Genomic DNA, 15,637 nt, shown 5'->3' on the forward strand with positions numbered 1-15,637 from the left:
CGACGCGGGCGTTTAGATGTCTATGGATGCTAGAGACAGTCACTCTGCATATCTCAGGCATTCAGATGGCAACCTAAAAGTCTGAGTTTCATACAGACACAGAGACTTCAGAACCTCATTGGCCACAACACACAACTTCATTCTGATGGACTAGCAAAAAGAGAAAAATCACGTCAAGCTATTTTAAAGCTAAGAGACGTGAATAAAACAGACCTACATGCATAAAAACTGCTGCCCAGAAACTATCCACAAAACCTGTCAATAAGAAATGCACATGATTCAAAACTACGCGCAGACTGTCTACGCTGAGCTGTTTGAGTTAGGTGCTGGTATACGTCTGCAAGCAACACAGACGCTGACCTCGCAGCCTGAGGACCACCCTGCAAGCTCTGTCCAGGATTCCTCCTCTTGATTTCCTGTGATTCACCCTGATTCACCCTGCACCCAGTCAAGCCCAGCTAATCCCCAGATCCCTACACCTTTGTTCCTGCAGGTCCTTCTCCTTGGGGTGCCTCTCCACTCCTAAATCCAACTACGGCAAATTGTAACCTTCCTCCAGGATCCAGCACATTTCTCCAAAACTCAAAATAGTTATTTATCATTCCAGCCAGGAGCTAGTCCACCCTTTTCTGAAACCTCCTAACAGTGCCTCTATATCCCTGTCTTAGCACTCACTGCTCTCCACCTTGTGTGAAGTTACTTCCTCCTCCAGACAATAAGCTCTTGACTCCTCTACAAATCCTCCACCAGGCCAGGCACAGCATCAGGCACATAGAAGCCAACACTGAGTGTTGTGTGGATGCACGTGTGAAAAAAATGTGGCCACATTTCCGAATACCACCAGCTTCAAAGCCAAAGGAGTAGGAAGCTCAATGACATGAACTGCTCAGAGTGGGAACCAAAATCTTACATATAGGAGCCAAAAATCAAGAAAATAAATTTCTTTCTTTCTAAAGATTGAGTTTAGGCTATGTGCCATTTTATTTTTACTGTCACAATAAAAAAAAAAAAGGAGAATGACATTAACTGTTCAGAGTGGGAAGACAAAATCTTACACGCAGGAACCCAAATCAAGAAAATAAATTTCGTTCTAAAGACTGAGTGTAGGCTATGTGCCATTTTAGTTTTATGGTCACAATACAAAATTGTAGAATTTGATGGGTGAGGGTCTGACCAGTTTGTTGGCATATAATCAACACACAATATCATCTGTGTCTACTGCAACTCGATGTGATGTAGGATGCTGAAGCACAGGAGCCATGACTGCCTGGGTCAGTCATCATGGAGGCTCCTGGCACATCCGCTGAGTGAATGAGTGAACCAACCCACCTCAACAGGAGCCTGAGGTGAGTGACACCAGGGGGCACAGTGGTTACTGGCAGACTGTGCTGTAGGGTATTGGAAATTCAGCTCCTGGGTCTAACTCTGGGTGTGACCCTGGGCAGGACTCGCTTCCTCCTAGGTATGAGTTTTCTGCAGCATGAGATGCTGGGCCAGGGCTCCAAGGTCCCACCTAATGCCCAATTCCAATGAATCCGTGAGCATCATAGCCATGATGTAGAGAGGCTGGCAGGCTTCAGGGAGCTCTTGCTTTAGCTTAGTAGCTCCCACAGAAGACACAGGCCACCACAGCCTGCTGGTTGACTCCAAACTTAAATATCCTTGTCATGGACCTTCCATAGAGGACGTTGTTCTAACAACTCAGTATACCACCTACTCCCTACTTCCTCCTACCTATTAGAATGAAGCAGTGGCTTGCTCATGTTTTTAAAGCTGGGATTGACTGTTTTTTCACCTCTTTTCAGATGAATGAGGGATTAGATGAGATAGTGCATGTGAAAAACTCTATGAAGATCCTACCACTGTGCACAGCACTGAGCTCCAAGTACCTCTCATGACCTGATAGGCCTCTTATGCTCACTCATGATTGTCCATCTCCCTTCTCACCCATTCCTTAAGTCTCCCTGGTAAATCAAGGTCACTTCAATGGCAAAATTCCATCAAGCCCTTTCCAGATATAAATCTCTCCCTACGCTCATGAATCACCAAATTTTACTAAGCTAACTTTCCTAATGTATTCATTCAACAGATACATTAAGTGCGAGGTGCTGGAGCTTACATTCTAATAGAATGTGGAATGTAATCCACTATAAAACGAAGATATAATGATTAGCCTACCATACAAGGTTCCTGTTAGGAGTAAATTCAGTAACATACGCCCAAGTGTCTAGCAGGGCACTGTGTAGTCGCTAAATAAATGGCCACTGTAACTGAATCCAAAGTCAGTTCCTAGATTCATCTGTCAAGCTCAGAACTAAACACGCAGCGAAAAGACACATTACACAAAAATGTGCCTTTGAAAGGGCATCTCTTACTGCCCTAATGTCTTCCACTATAATTTCAAAAACACTTTCCTGCATCTCTACGTGCTTTTAGATGGGCAAAGATTCCCAACAGTTTAATTGTAGATTTTTCATTCCTTTTTTGCCCTTACCCCAGCCAAGTAATTAAATATCTGTAAAGAAACACTCATGTGATCTACCAACATGTACTAGAGTTCTCAACTTGAAGAAACTCTAGAGAGCCATACTATAACCTGAACCCCACGGTCTCATTTATACACTGTTGAGAGTCGGGCGGGTATACAGCAGTCCTGTCTATATTCCAAACGTTCATGTGGACCCAGAGAATTCAACAAACAACATGTCTTCATTCCAAATAACAGAAGTCAACAGATTGTTCATTCCCCAGTAACTGGTGAAACGAAAATATCTCTTCGTACACCCTCCACCGTTGCCTTATAGCCATAAACCTGCCTAGGCAGAGCCCTAAACACGGAGGCAGCCATCCAGCTATAAATCTACACAGTCCCCAAAAAGCCTTTAAAATACTTTTTTTAAAAAAAGAAGGATGAGAAATTCCAGGTCCCAGACAATGCACCAAAATGTCCAAGTAACTAAAACATCCCCCTCCTCAGCAAACACTGAAAGAAACTGTTTTAATCAAAACCTTCCAAATGTGAAAAGGCCAGTGGAAACATGGGCAACCCTTGGTTAGCTGCTCACCAGTGTCTCGGCTTTAGGAGAAGGGAGCACAGCTGCAGGGGCGACAGGGCTGTGCGCAGTGACCTCTCCCGCCAGGGGCATGCTGGGGGAAATGGAAGTGATTTACTTTGAGAATCCTGCCAGCATGACTGCCAAATGCACTGTGGCCTGCTCCACAATTTGCATTCTGGTGAGGGACATGGGAGGCAGAGGACCCCAGAGTCACACATTCTTCTCTCGGTTTCCTTGCCATCTCCATGGCTACTGAGGAGGGCAGGAAGGGGATGAGGCTGGGATGTTGTGTCCTGACTCTCTGTGGGACTAAATGGAGGTCCTCGAATTCCCATCAATACTATGCAAGGTTTCTATGGACACATGAGGGTGCACGCACATGTATATGCACATGCATGGGTGTGTGTTTGGATCAACTCCAGTCCCACTCCTTGAGTCTTGGCCTCTATTTGCCTAAGGAATCATTCAGTATCCCCGTAACTTTAATCCTGGATACAGTGAGCTGGACAAGGTTCCTAGGACCCCGGGCTCTAAATTCCTTTTGGGTTATTAAAAAAAAAAAATCCTCTTTACCCACTGAAGACAGAGCCACCTGTTTTCCTCCTATGATCAGCCCTTCAGGTAGCTGTTTCCTAGCCTGCAGCCTTAACACCAGTAGAGTACCCATACAGGGTACAAGGAAGCAGCCACTGCATCCCAAAATGCTCAGATGGCCCCACTCAGCTCCACAGTGAACCGAGATGGAGAGCCACCCATCTGTTTCAGGGAGCTCAGTCCAAAATCCATTAGGAAACTGATCTTAAATTTCCTTTGCTTAGAGTTTCTAGTGGAGAGGTTGCAGATAACATTTGGGTATGTGAGTGCTTCCCACCATTAGAGACACCAGATACCTACCCGACAGCCTTGCACCATGTGCGGACAGCCCCCTCTCCCAGCAGGCACCCCTCCTTTTATGGTTTAAGGTGTCACTCTGGGAAGCAGGAGGTGTGCACGTGTGCGTGTGCGCGCTCTTGCCCGCGTGCACAAAGGGCAGTGGGGAGTGTTCAGGCTCTCACAAATCATTGCTGGAAAGTTCCGCATCTAGACCTGTAATTTAACTAAACACCGCTGCTCTCCACATACCCCTTGGCTCCATAAAGAAAACCCCAGCACCCATTCCAGTTCGGAAAATTGCTGTTTACACGTAAGAACTGGCCAAAGCCAGTACTAACCAGAGCTGCAAAGAGCACTCCACCTCCCTGCCTCTAAACAGAGAGCTGGCTTTTTAAGTTTAAAAAATTCCCTTTAAAAAAATGTGTTTCCATCAGAAATGGTCACTAGGAACTGGGCCACTGTTTGTATTTTTATAAAATAGGATAAAGCAAATGGGGTGCGTGTGTGTGTATGTGTGTGTGTGTGTTGTGTGTGCTGTGTGTGTTTTGTGTGTGTGTTGAAGGCAGAGTGGGGTAAGGGGAGGTTAGAAAAGAGAAACTACTTTTAAAAGTGAGATTAAAGGGAAAACTTAATTCCAACAGCACTGGCCTAAAGATATTCGTTATCACACAAGGAAAACAAAAACAAAACAAACACCAAAAAAACACAAATATTTCTTAATCCGAACAAATACATGAAAAGGCAGGAAACGGCTCTGGAGAGCCTTAAATGAGTATGAGAGAGGCCCACAGAAATTAAATCAGCTCTGGCTATTATCATGTTCCTTAAAAGAGTTCAAATTTCCCATGATGAAAAAATGTAAGCCATCTTCACTCCCCAAGAACACAAGCTTGTCTACAGATGATGCCTCATCTGTGGGAACCCCAAGGTGGAGAAAGCCCAGGAAAGGTGTTAAAATGCTAGCAGTGGGTAGGATGCTGCAAACCTTCTAGTTCATCCTCCCCACTGTGCAGATGGAAAAGTCAAGTCCCAGTGAGATGACTCGTGTGCTAGTTAAAGGCAAGGCAGCTAGTTAGGAGGACAGCTTTCCCAGGCTCAGACAAGCGCTCTGTCTGTTACCCCATCCTGTCCAGTGACATTGAAGAACGAAAGTGCTCACAACATTCAGAATCCAGGATGAAATCCTATGTATCTGCCAATATGGCAGTCTTCTCCCATCAGTCTGCATTTGAGAATTAAGTCCAATCTTTGCATGGCAGACCCTCAAGCAGGGCTGCCTGAGATCACAGAACTCCTAAACTCCAAGGCTCCATTCCCCAAGGTGTTTCATTTAAGGGACCTGCCCTCTAAAATCCCTACTTCTCCCCATATTTTTCCCATCCTGCCTCACCCTCACAACTGCCAATACTACCATTCTTGCCACCACCAACTCCACCACCATCATCCTCGGGGCCACCCTCCTGCCACCTTCATCACTACCATAACTACTATCACCATCACATCTGAATCCAGTGGCAAACTTACTTAGCTTGCAAAATCAGAACACAGTTCAGGTACTGGGGCATCTTCTCCAAGTGTTTCAAGGATCACATGTGGAAAAGAGACTGGGGTGGATCAAATAGAGTCCCTCCAAAATTCATGTCCATCCAGAATTTCAGAAAGTGACCTTATGTGGAAACAGGGTCTTTACAGATGTAATTAGTTAAGAATTTTGAGATGAAGTCATCCTCGACATAGGGTAAGCCCTAAATCCAGTAACGGGTGTCCTTCCAAGAAGAGGACAAACAGACACAGAAAGAAGGTGGCCATGTGCAGATGAAGGCAGAGCCTTGAGTGACGGGTCTGCAAACCAAGAATTGCTGGCCACCAGTGGAAGCCAGGAGAGAGGTATGGGACAGTTTTTCCCACAGAGCCCCCACAGGGAACCAGTCCTGCTGACACCTTGATTTCAGACTTCTGGACTCCTGAACTATAATAGACTATATTTCTACTTCTTCCTTTTTTTTTTTTTCCTCTTTTTGAGACGGACTCTTCCTCTGTCGCCCAGGCCCAGGCTGGAGTGCAGTAGCGCAATCTCAGCTCACTGCAAGCTCTGCCTCCTGGGTTCATGCCATTCTCCTGCCTCAGCCTCCCAAGTAGCTGGGACTACAGGCGTCCGCCACCACGCCCGCCTAATTTTTTGTATTTTTAGTAGAGACGGGGTTTCAGCGTGTTAGCCAGGATGGTCTTGATCTTCTGACCTCGTGATCCTCCCACCTCGACCTCCCAAACTGCTGGGATTACAGGCATAAGCCACTCCACCTGGCCTACTTCTAGTTCTTAAACCAATCAGAGTGTGGTAATTTGTTACAGCTGTCCCACAAAACTAATACAGAGATCTATCTGGGATAAGCCCAAGGACACCAGTGCCTTGACCTCACCTTTTTTTGGTGACAGCAGAGCCAGAGTCCACATGCAAACTCTATCAATTATGGAGGAGGAAGGCATCACACCCACCCAAACAAGGCAAGTCACCGGCAGAGGCCACGGGGAGTACATCTCTGCCTTAAATGGTCAAATGACACCTGTCCTGAGGTGAGGAATGGGAAGGACAAGGCCACCTGTAAGGAGAAGCAACCCAAAAGTGACACGAAGATTCAAGTTCCTCTGATAAAACACATGATGAAAGTAAGGCCAGGGTTTATACAAGGGCAGGCTCCTGCCTAATAAAATCTGAGCTATTGAGATATGCTTTTCCCCTATGGAAAAGCCCTTTTCCTGGTGTCTGCTTCCATGCCTAGAATTCTCTGCCCTCACTATAGATCATCTGTGGGCCAGGCCTGAGCTATGCCTTTCCCATGAGGTGCCTGACTTAGTCCTTATGTCAATTTTGCGACAGGTCCCAGCCACTCTTCCACAGATAAGGAAACCAAGGCTCAGAAATGTTAAGCATCCAAAATCAAACAGCACTATGGAGTGACAAATGGAGAATCCAAATCTTGCCCTTCCTATCCACTGCTCTAAGTATACACCTTCATTTGCTACTGTGTCATCTTCTTTCTTTCTATAAGAAAAACACAGTTGGAAAAAGGGGAAGATTGAGGGTACCATGAGGAGCAGGTATGTCTTCACCTTTTCTAATTTTGCAGCAAAGATGCAAAAATGACAAGCCAGATCTTCCTGGTGAAAATCTAAAATGGTACAGCTACTTTGAGAACAGTCTGGCAGCTCCACAAATGATTAAACATAGTGTTACCAGGCTGGGCATGGTGGCTCCCACCTGTAATCCCAGCACTTTGGGAGGCCAAGGCAGGTGGATCACCTGAGGTCAGGAGTTTGAGAACAGCCCGGCCAACATGGCAAAACCCCATCTCTACTAAAACTACAAACGTTAGCTGGGCATGGTGGTGCATGTCTGTAATCCCAGCTACTCAGGAGGCTGAGGCAGGAGAATCACTTGAACCCGGGAGGCGGAGGTTACAGCGAGCCAAGATCGCACCATTGCACTCCAGCCTGGGTGACAAGAGTGAAACTACATCTCAAAAATAAAAAATAAATAAATAAATGAATATAGCATTACCATATGATCCAGCAATTCTGCTCCTTAGTATATGCCCAAGATAAATTAAAACCTATGTTCCCCCAAAAACTTTTATACAAGTGTTCATGGCAGCAATAGCCAAAAAATGGAACAACCCAAATATCCATCAACAGACAAATGGATAAACAAAATATGGTACATCCATAAATAGAATATTATTCAACTGTAAAAAGGAATGAGGTACTGAGACATGCTGCAGCATGGATGAACCTCGAAAGCGTTATGCCAAGTGAAAGCAGCAAGACACAGAACACCACATATCACAGGCTGGGTATCCCTTATCTGAAATGTTTGGAACCAGAAGTGTTCCAGATTTCAAATGTTTTTGGATTTTGGAATATTTGCATTATACTCAATAGTTCAGCATCTCTAATTCAAAAATCCAAAATCTGAAATGCTCCAATGAGCATTTCCCTTGAGCACCATGACAGCACTCAAAACGTTTCAGATTTTTAAGCATTCTGGATTTTGGATTTTCAGATTAGGGATCTTCAACCTGTATTTGATTCCATCCTTATGAAAGTCCATAATAGGGAAATCTGTAGAGACAGGTAAATTAGTGGTTGCACAGAGCTGGGGGACAGGAAGGGAGTGATGGCTAAAGGGTATGTGGTTTCTTTTTGAGGTAATAAAAACGCTCTAAAATTGACTGTGGTGATGGGTGCACATATCTGCAAATATACTAAAATCTATTGAATTGCACCATTTTAAATGAATGAATTATATAGTATTTGAATTATATCTAAATAAAGCTGTCAAAAAAATGACAGGCCAGAGAGATCCCTAAGCCAAGAGTCTGAATGCAAAAATGACTTAAAATAAACCCACGTGTCCAAGAAAGTGTGCCTGCCCACCATTCCCACCGCTTCATCCCTCATCTAATTCCACAGGCCTCAGGTCACCCACAGTTGACCACCAGAAAAAGGTATAACAATATTTGACGTTGCTGATTGCTAAAATTAATTTAACTTCAGAGGAAACTAATTACAAATATAACCCCAAATGTTTCTCCAAGCTCTCCCTCCCTGTATATAGCTATTAGCCAGAGAGCACCAGGGTTCAAGCTACAATTTGGCATTCCCTCTAAATAGCCTTAAAATTGGAAGGAAAAAAATAGCCCTTGTCTATATGGAGCTGGAATATAATTTCCACACAATTATACAACATAGGGCACAACGTTACCTCTGATTAAAACAACAGAAACTCACCTACAGGAGAATGTGATCTTGTAATGAAATGATCAGGATGCTTCAGCTGGGGGCTGAGGTTCCCCACCCTCATCTCAGAGCTCTCTACCTGGCTCCCTCCCAGGCTAATTTAAAAAATACTACTTCCTCTTATCCTAGGGAAAAAGCCACAGCCACAGGGGTGACCTGTCCACAGATTAGTATCAGAGAGTAATATCCTAAACAGTAGCACTGAGCCCTATTGGGGACTGGGGGAGGTAACAGACAAAGGTAGAGAGATGAGGGCTGCCTTGGAAAGCACAGGAAATTAAGGATCATGATCCCTGCATCAACCACTGTGGAGCGAGGTGGCTGGCGAGCTGTCATTGGGATCCCAGGCATCCAGGCTGCTCTGCGTCCCCAGGCGGTTTCTCCATCACTCCATCCCTCTGGGAACCCGTGCCCCCAGTGCTCACCACAGGGCGATTCAGACCCACTATAGGGAAGACCCCAAAGACTTTCTCAAGTGTTTGAATGATTACCAATACACTGATGCAATTAAAACCCATAATCTTTTACAACAGTGGTATTAAGCAAAATTAAGAAACCTTCACTGTCGTTGAATCTGCGAGGAAGTCGTGCATTTCTGCATAACAAAAGAGGCCCCTCTAAAGCCCCAGCATGGGAAAGGCAGTCAAAGCAGATTCTTAATAAACCTCAGAAAGAGGAGGGAAAGAAAGAGCCAGACGGGATGGCGGGGCTGGTATGAACTCAGTCTTTTCCATCTGTGCCTGTCACTCCAGCAGCGGGAGCCCGAGTCGCCCACCCAGGGTGGAATTCTTCTGAAGATGCACAGATGACTCACGGTGAGGGGCAGGGCCCTAGAAATGATGGCATGACGGTCTCAGGGCCCCATGACTAAAGCACAGGCCCAAGGTCATTCTGCCTACAGAAATGATACAAATACAACAATAATAGGAAGTTTGCATTTTCAAGCACATCTATGTATACTGAGACATGCTAAATAACTGACCCTGGTTTCTCAGATGAGGTTGGGTCAAGTCTCTTAACAGTTCTGAGCCTCACTTTCTCCGTTCTGTAAAACAGGCCTAGGACCCTGGCTGAAATAACACAAGCTGAAACAACAAATGTGAAATTGTAACCCTGAGAACACCATCCACACAAGGGTTCTGTCTCCTCCAGCGCAAACCTTTCTCCCAGCTTCTCCTCCTGGCTGGAATCTCCTCAGTGCCTATTTCCAGGCTGAGAAATGCCTGAGGCTCTTCACACCGGCTGTGCTCAGGGTAAAAGAAGCCATACCACGTCCAGGCTGCAGGATTTAGTAACACACAACCTTGGTGATAAGCTCAGAGCTCCCAAATTGCTCTTTTCCCAAAGCATTTCTGTTTATCTCGATATCAACTACCAGGGAAAATGGTTTCTACACAAAAGTTGAGCATCTCAAAGTTCCCTGTAAACAGAAGTAAACAGCCACCCGCTGATCTATCATCTTGGGGAACCTCTGAGTCCTTCACCATGACATTTGGGAAATATCACAGACAGGCTGAGAAACCATATTAGTAGGAAGGGCCAAGACTACAGACCCTCGGATACACGACAACTTAAGGAAAACCAAGCTTCAGAGGGAAGCCAGACCAAGAGAGGATTTCCAGAGCCCATCCCTCCAGTAAACTGGGAGTCACCTGCCAGTACAAGGCCTGTTCTCATCAGCAACAATCTGACCTGCTCTTCTTAGGAGAGAATGTATAAAAACTTTGCTGGTAGGCAGGTTCTAAAGCCACGTTAACCCCATCCCCCAAACCCTCCAGTTGATTTCATGAAAAGAACAAATGGCGGCCTCAACCCTTAGCCTTGATTACCTTCATTACCATATTTCAGATGTACATGGCAATCAGTTTCTGATGAGCAAGTTTTACCTAATCCACACACTGACACTCCTGTAGTGCAGAGGTTTTCAATTCTGGCTGCACATTCGCATGGCCTTGGTGCAGGGGTGGGGTCGTTAAAACTTACTGATACCTGGGCCCCACCCTCAGGGATCTCATTAGTTCAAGGCGAGGCCTGGGCATCAGTATTTTTAAACACTCCGCAGAACATTCTAATATGCAGCCAGAGCTCTGTAAGAAGCTGCTTCTGCCATCTAACGGGAAAAATGGCAAGGATGGAGGCCTCAACAAAAGTCAAGTTTTTCGCTCTGTCGCCCAGGCCAGAGGCCAGTGGCATGATTATAGCTCGCTGCAGCCTTAACTCCTGAGCTCCAGTAATCCTCCCATCTCAGCCTCCTGAGCAGAAGAGACTACAAGCACACACCACCACATCTGGCTTTTTTTTTTTTTTTTTCCGTAAAGACAGGGTCTGGCTATGTTACCCAGGCTGGTCTCCAGCTCCTGGCTTCAAGTGATCCTCCTGCCTCAGCCTCCCAAAGGGCTGGGATTACAGGATTAAACCACCATGCCCGGCCTTCAGATTCTTTTTCATTAAAACCCTCCCTGAGCACGAGGGGTGAAGAGCCACAGAAGAGGAGAAGGAGCTGGGATTTGAACGAGAAACTGCTGGGCTTGAGTCCTAGCTGGGTAATTTTAGGCAAACTATGCGTCAAGTGGGGGCAATACCTATATGTCACAGAGCTGCTGTAAGCATCAAATTATTTTACTGCACCTGGCACACAGTAGGTGTTGAAAAAGGTTTCCCGAGTCCTGAGAAAGACCAAGAGGGTAAGAAAAGAAACGGCAGTGGAGTGTCTCCAGTGGCAAGCCATGTTCATTAATCCACTCTCTCATCAAACCTGTTGTGAGGACCCACTATGTGCCAAGCACTGCATGACACCTCATCTCTGCTCCAAAGATGCTTACATTCAAGTAAGAGCCTGTGTTATTTCTAGCATGGTAGAGCTGTAAGAGTACAGGGCTGGGCATGACCTGCAGCTTAAAGGTTAGCAGGGGAGAGCCAGGAAGAAAAGGGAGAAGGGCCTATGGAGCCTGTCTGGCAGAAGGACTGTTAGTGGTCTCAAAAGACTGCAGCACAAGACATTGTGGGATGCAAGGAGGATAGGCCAGGCCCAACGGGAAGGCTGAATCTCTGTGGGGTTTAAACAGGAGAGTGACTTTTCAATCCAGCTATTGAAAAGAAGAGCAGGGGGGCCGGGCGCAGTGGCTCACGCCTGTAATCCCAGCACTTTGGGAGGCTGAGGTGGGTGGATCATAAGGTCAAGAGTTTGAGACCAGCCTGGCCAATATGGTGAAACCCTGTCTCTACTAAAAATACAAAAATCAGCTGGGTGTGGTAGCGCATGCCTATGGTCCCAGCTACTTGGGAGGCTGAGGCAGAAGAATTGCTTGAATCTGGGAGGCGGAGGTTGCAGTGAGCTGAGATCGCGCCACCGCACTCCAGCCTGGGTGACAGAGTGAGACTCCATATCAAAAAAAAAAAAAAAAGAAGAAGAAGAGCAGGGGCCAGGCACAATAACTCACACCTGTAATCTCAGCACTCTGGGAGACTGAGGCAGGTGGATCACTTGAGATCAGGAGTTTGAGACCAGCCTGGCCAACACGGTGAAACCCCATCTCTACTAAAAATACAAAAATTAGCCAGGCATGGTGGTGCACATCTGTAATCCCAGCTACTTGGGAGGCTGAGGCATGAGAATCGCTTGAACCCAGGAGGCAGAGGTTGCAGTGAGCCAAGCTGGCGCCATTGCACTCCAGCCTGGGTGACAAAGCGAGACATCTCCAAAAAAGAAAAAAGAAGAGCAGGGCCACCGGGTGAGGAGGCTGGCTGATCTTAACACTTAGATGTTGACAAGGAAGTGGAGAAAAAGGCATGAACCAGGAGCAAGACACCTGGACAGCAGTCCTAAGCAACCCACATGCGGGCTGGGATTAGCTCCCCCACCAGCAGGTCCCTTCTTGCCCAGCTATTCTACTGTTCCAGAAACACCCCAGGAGCAGGAGAGCAAGTGGGGGCAGGTGGGGAAGCGATAAGCACATTGCACCCTGGGCACAGTGGTCTTTGGAAACACACTCAGCCATCTGTTAAGTCATAAATTATACCTATCAAGAAAAAAAGTCAAATTCCCCCCAGCACAGATATGCTGATCTGGCCCCTTCCATCCTCCACAAGTAACTTCCTTTGAGGGAAAAGGGGGAAACCCAAAGAAGGGCTTGTAGTAAAAGAGAGAGGCCAAAATCATCATGAGCAAGTCTCTCTGCCTTTTATTGAATATCTCACCCTCTAAAGATGGAAGATGATTTTTCTAAACCCAGGAGGGCCATAGAGGCTGAAAAGAGCACCAGATTTGAAGATTTTGGAATGGGAAGGCCAGGTTCCAATCCCAGTGCCCTGAGCAGGCTGAAAGATAGAGTGGAAAGAGGACAAACTCAGGCAACCCGATCCTGTCATGCATTTTACTAGGTGATCACTACAAGTGACTAAGCTTCTCTAAACTTGTCGCTTCTTCTACAAAATGGGAGTAAAAGAGATAACACACGAAACATGCTTATTTGGAATGGACTGGAATGACAGGTACACAATTAAGTCCCTCTTCCCCCTCCCCACCACCTTCCCTTCCCCACTAGTGACTTCACCTCTGTCTGTTCATCTGTGAATGGGGATCAAACCTTCCCTGCCTGCTTTACAGGCTAAACAACAGAAGGAAAAGCACTTGGAAAGTCATGACACACACTCTGTAAATTAAATACTAATTATTATGAATTCTACTACCCTTGATTTCTCAGACACCACCCTGAATCAATCCATCTCCAGCCCATCAACTTCCAATGGTTAGAGATGCTCCAGCAAAAATGATATGCTATCTCAGCACAAGGCAGTGTCTCTATCTGCCTTAACCTAGGTAGCTCCTGTAAAGAGTAACAGACTGTTGCACATTAGGAAGATCACTCTCTATGAGATAAAGCTGGCCATGCCTCGGAGGTAATATTTCTGTGCTGCACCAATATCCTAATCCATCCGTGCTCTCCACATGCCAGGAACATATTTCTATAAATCCTCACATAAAAGAAAACTTATTTTCCAGAGGGATAAACAGAAGAGAAAAGGAAACAACAGTCGCAGCAAAAATATCACCAATCAAACAGAACTGAGTCCGCCAGGAACTTTACTAAATGTGTGGTGTTACAGATGTTTCATAGCCATGATGTCTGTTCTATTTAAAACGCTTGCACTAGGCCAACCAAACAATGAAAAAGAAAAAAGGAAAAGATATATTCCCCAATGCACCCAACCCAGCTAACTGGTCTGGGCTGGCTGTTTATTGAGGCAAAGAGGCAACTGGGGACCTGTAGCTGTCGGCCAGAACATGGAGGGCTCATTTTGTAGTTCACCCTGGAGGGCTGTCAAATCAGACACATGGCCCAGCAAATGCCATGTGGCTGTCTCTGAAGGGCACTTCTGCCTGGAAGCCCAGGGTCTTCTAAGGGGAAATTGCCCTGCACCTGGCAAGCACTTAACAAAATCTGGTTCCCTTCCCTCTAGGAAGAAAAATCTGTACTGTGAAACCTCATTTGTCCAACAACACTTAATCATTCCCTCCACAAACATTTGTTGAGTGTCTGCCACATACAAGGTACTGGGCTAGGGACTCATAGTCAAATCAGCTGCCATCAGGATGCCCCTCAGAAAGTGTGCTTCATAAGGGAGGGCTGTGGTCAATGCACCCTCCAGCATGGAAGCTTCAGAAGGGAGGGCCGTGGTCAATGCACCCTCCAGCATGGAAGCTTCAGAAGGGAGAGCCACGGTCAATGTCCCCTCCAGAATGGAAGCTTCAGAAGGGAGGGCCATGGTCAATGTCCCCTCTAGCATGGAAGCTTCAGAAGGGAGGGTCGTGGTCAATGCACCCTCCAGCATGGAAGCTTCAGAAGGGAAGGCCACGGTCAATTTACCCTCCAGAATGGAAGCTTCAGAAGGGAGGGCCATGGTCAACGTCCCCTCTAGCATGGAAGCTTCAGAAGAGAGGGCCGTGGTCAGTATCCCCTCCAGAATGGAAGCTTCAGAAGGGAGGCCCGTGGTCAATGTCCCCTCTAGCATGGAAGCTTCAGAAGGGAGGGCCATGGTCAATGTCCCCTCCAAAATGGAAGCTTCAGAAGGGAGGGCCATGGTCAATGTCCCCTCCAGAATGGAAGCTTCAGAAGGGAGGGTCGTGGTCAATGTCCCCTCCAGAACAGTAGTTTCAGAAGGGAGGGCTGTGATCAATGTCCCCTCCAGCATGAAAGCTTCAGAAGGGAGGGCCGTGGTCAATATCCCCTCCAGCATGGAAGCTTCAGAAGGGAGGACCATGGTCAATGCACCCTCCAGAATGGAAGCTTCAGAAGAGTCGTGGTCAATACACCCTCTAGAATGGAAGTTAAGGACTTGCATCTGTTTGGTGCACCCCTGTATTCCTAGTGCCTAAAAGAATGCCTAGCACATGGTACGCATTCAATAAATATGGGTTGGACAAATGCAGGATGAATGTTCCCTGCTCTGAATTACTCTGTGGATATTCTAGGTTCCTGGACACCCTACTTGTTTTCTCTCTTTCCCCTCAGGTAATCCCAAACACTCCTTGCTGCTAAGCTGGGCACAAGCACTAAGAAGATAAAAGCCTTTGTTCCTACAAAGAACAGCTGGCCAAAGTTCTGTTCAGCAGCCACTGAGGACCCAAGCAGAAAGTGCCACAATCAGAAGATGATGTTAGAAGATGAAGTTAGAACATCAGAAGATAAAGTTAGATGAAGTCAGACAAACCCTTCCAGGCTACTTGGACACGTACAGCTGGTGATTCGGTAGGGGCATCTTTATATATAAAAAAAGACCATTGGTGAGTCTTAACAAGAAATCAGTCAAAGGGGCAAGTAAAATAGGGAAGGGCCAGAAACCACCGGCATTCATAGATTCTAAGACAATTTCCATTGCCTGTACTACCTACCCCTGATTGATTCCAGTCG

At 46.3% G+C, this 15,637-nt stretch overlaps 1 protein-coding gene across 4 annotated transcripts in view; it reads right to left on the reverse strand.

Moving 5' to 3' along the window:
- The window catches only part of MSI2 (musashi RNA-binding protein 2), a 436,274-nt gene that overhangs the window by 290,173 nt on the left and 130,464 nt on the right, over nucleotides 1-15,637 (reverse strand). The gene's annotated exons all lie outside the window — the stretch shown is intronic.

Source organism: Mandrillus leucophaeus, unplaced genomic scaffold (genome assembly GCF_000951045.1).
Source record: "Mandrillus leucophaeus isolate KB7577 unplaced genomic scaffold, Mleu.le_1.0 Scaffold20, whole genome shotgun sequence".
Classification (NCBI taxonomy): domain Eukaryota; kingdom Metazoa; phylum Chordata; class Mammalia; order Primates; family Cercopithecidae; genus Mandrillus; species Mandrillus leucophaeus.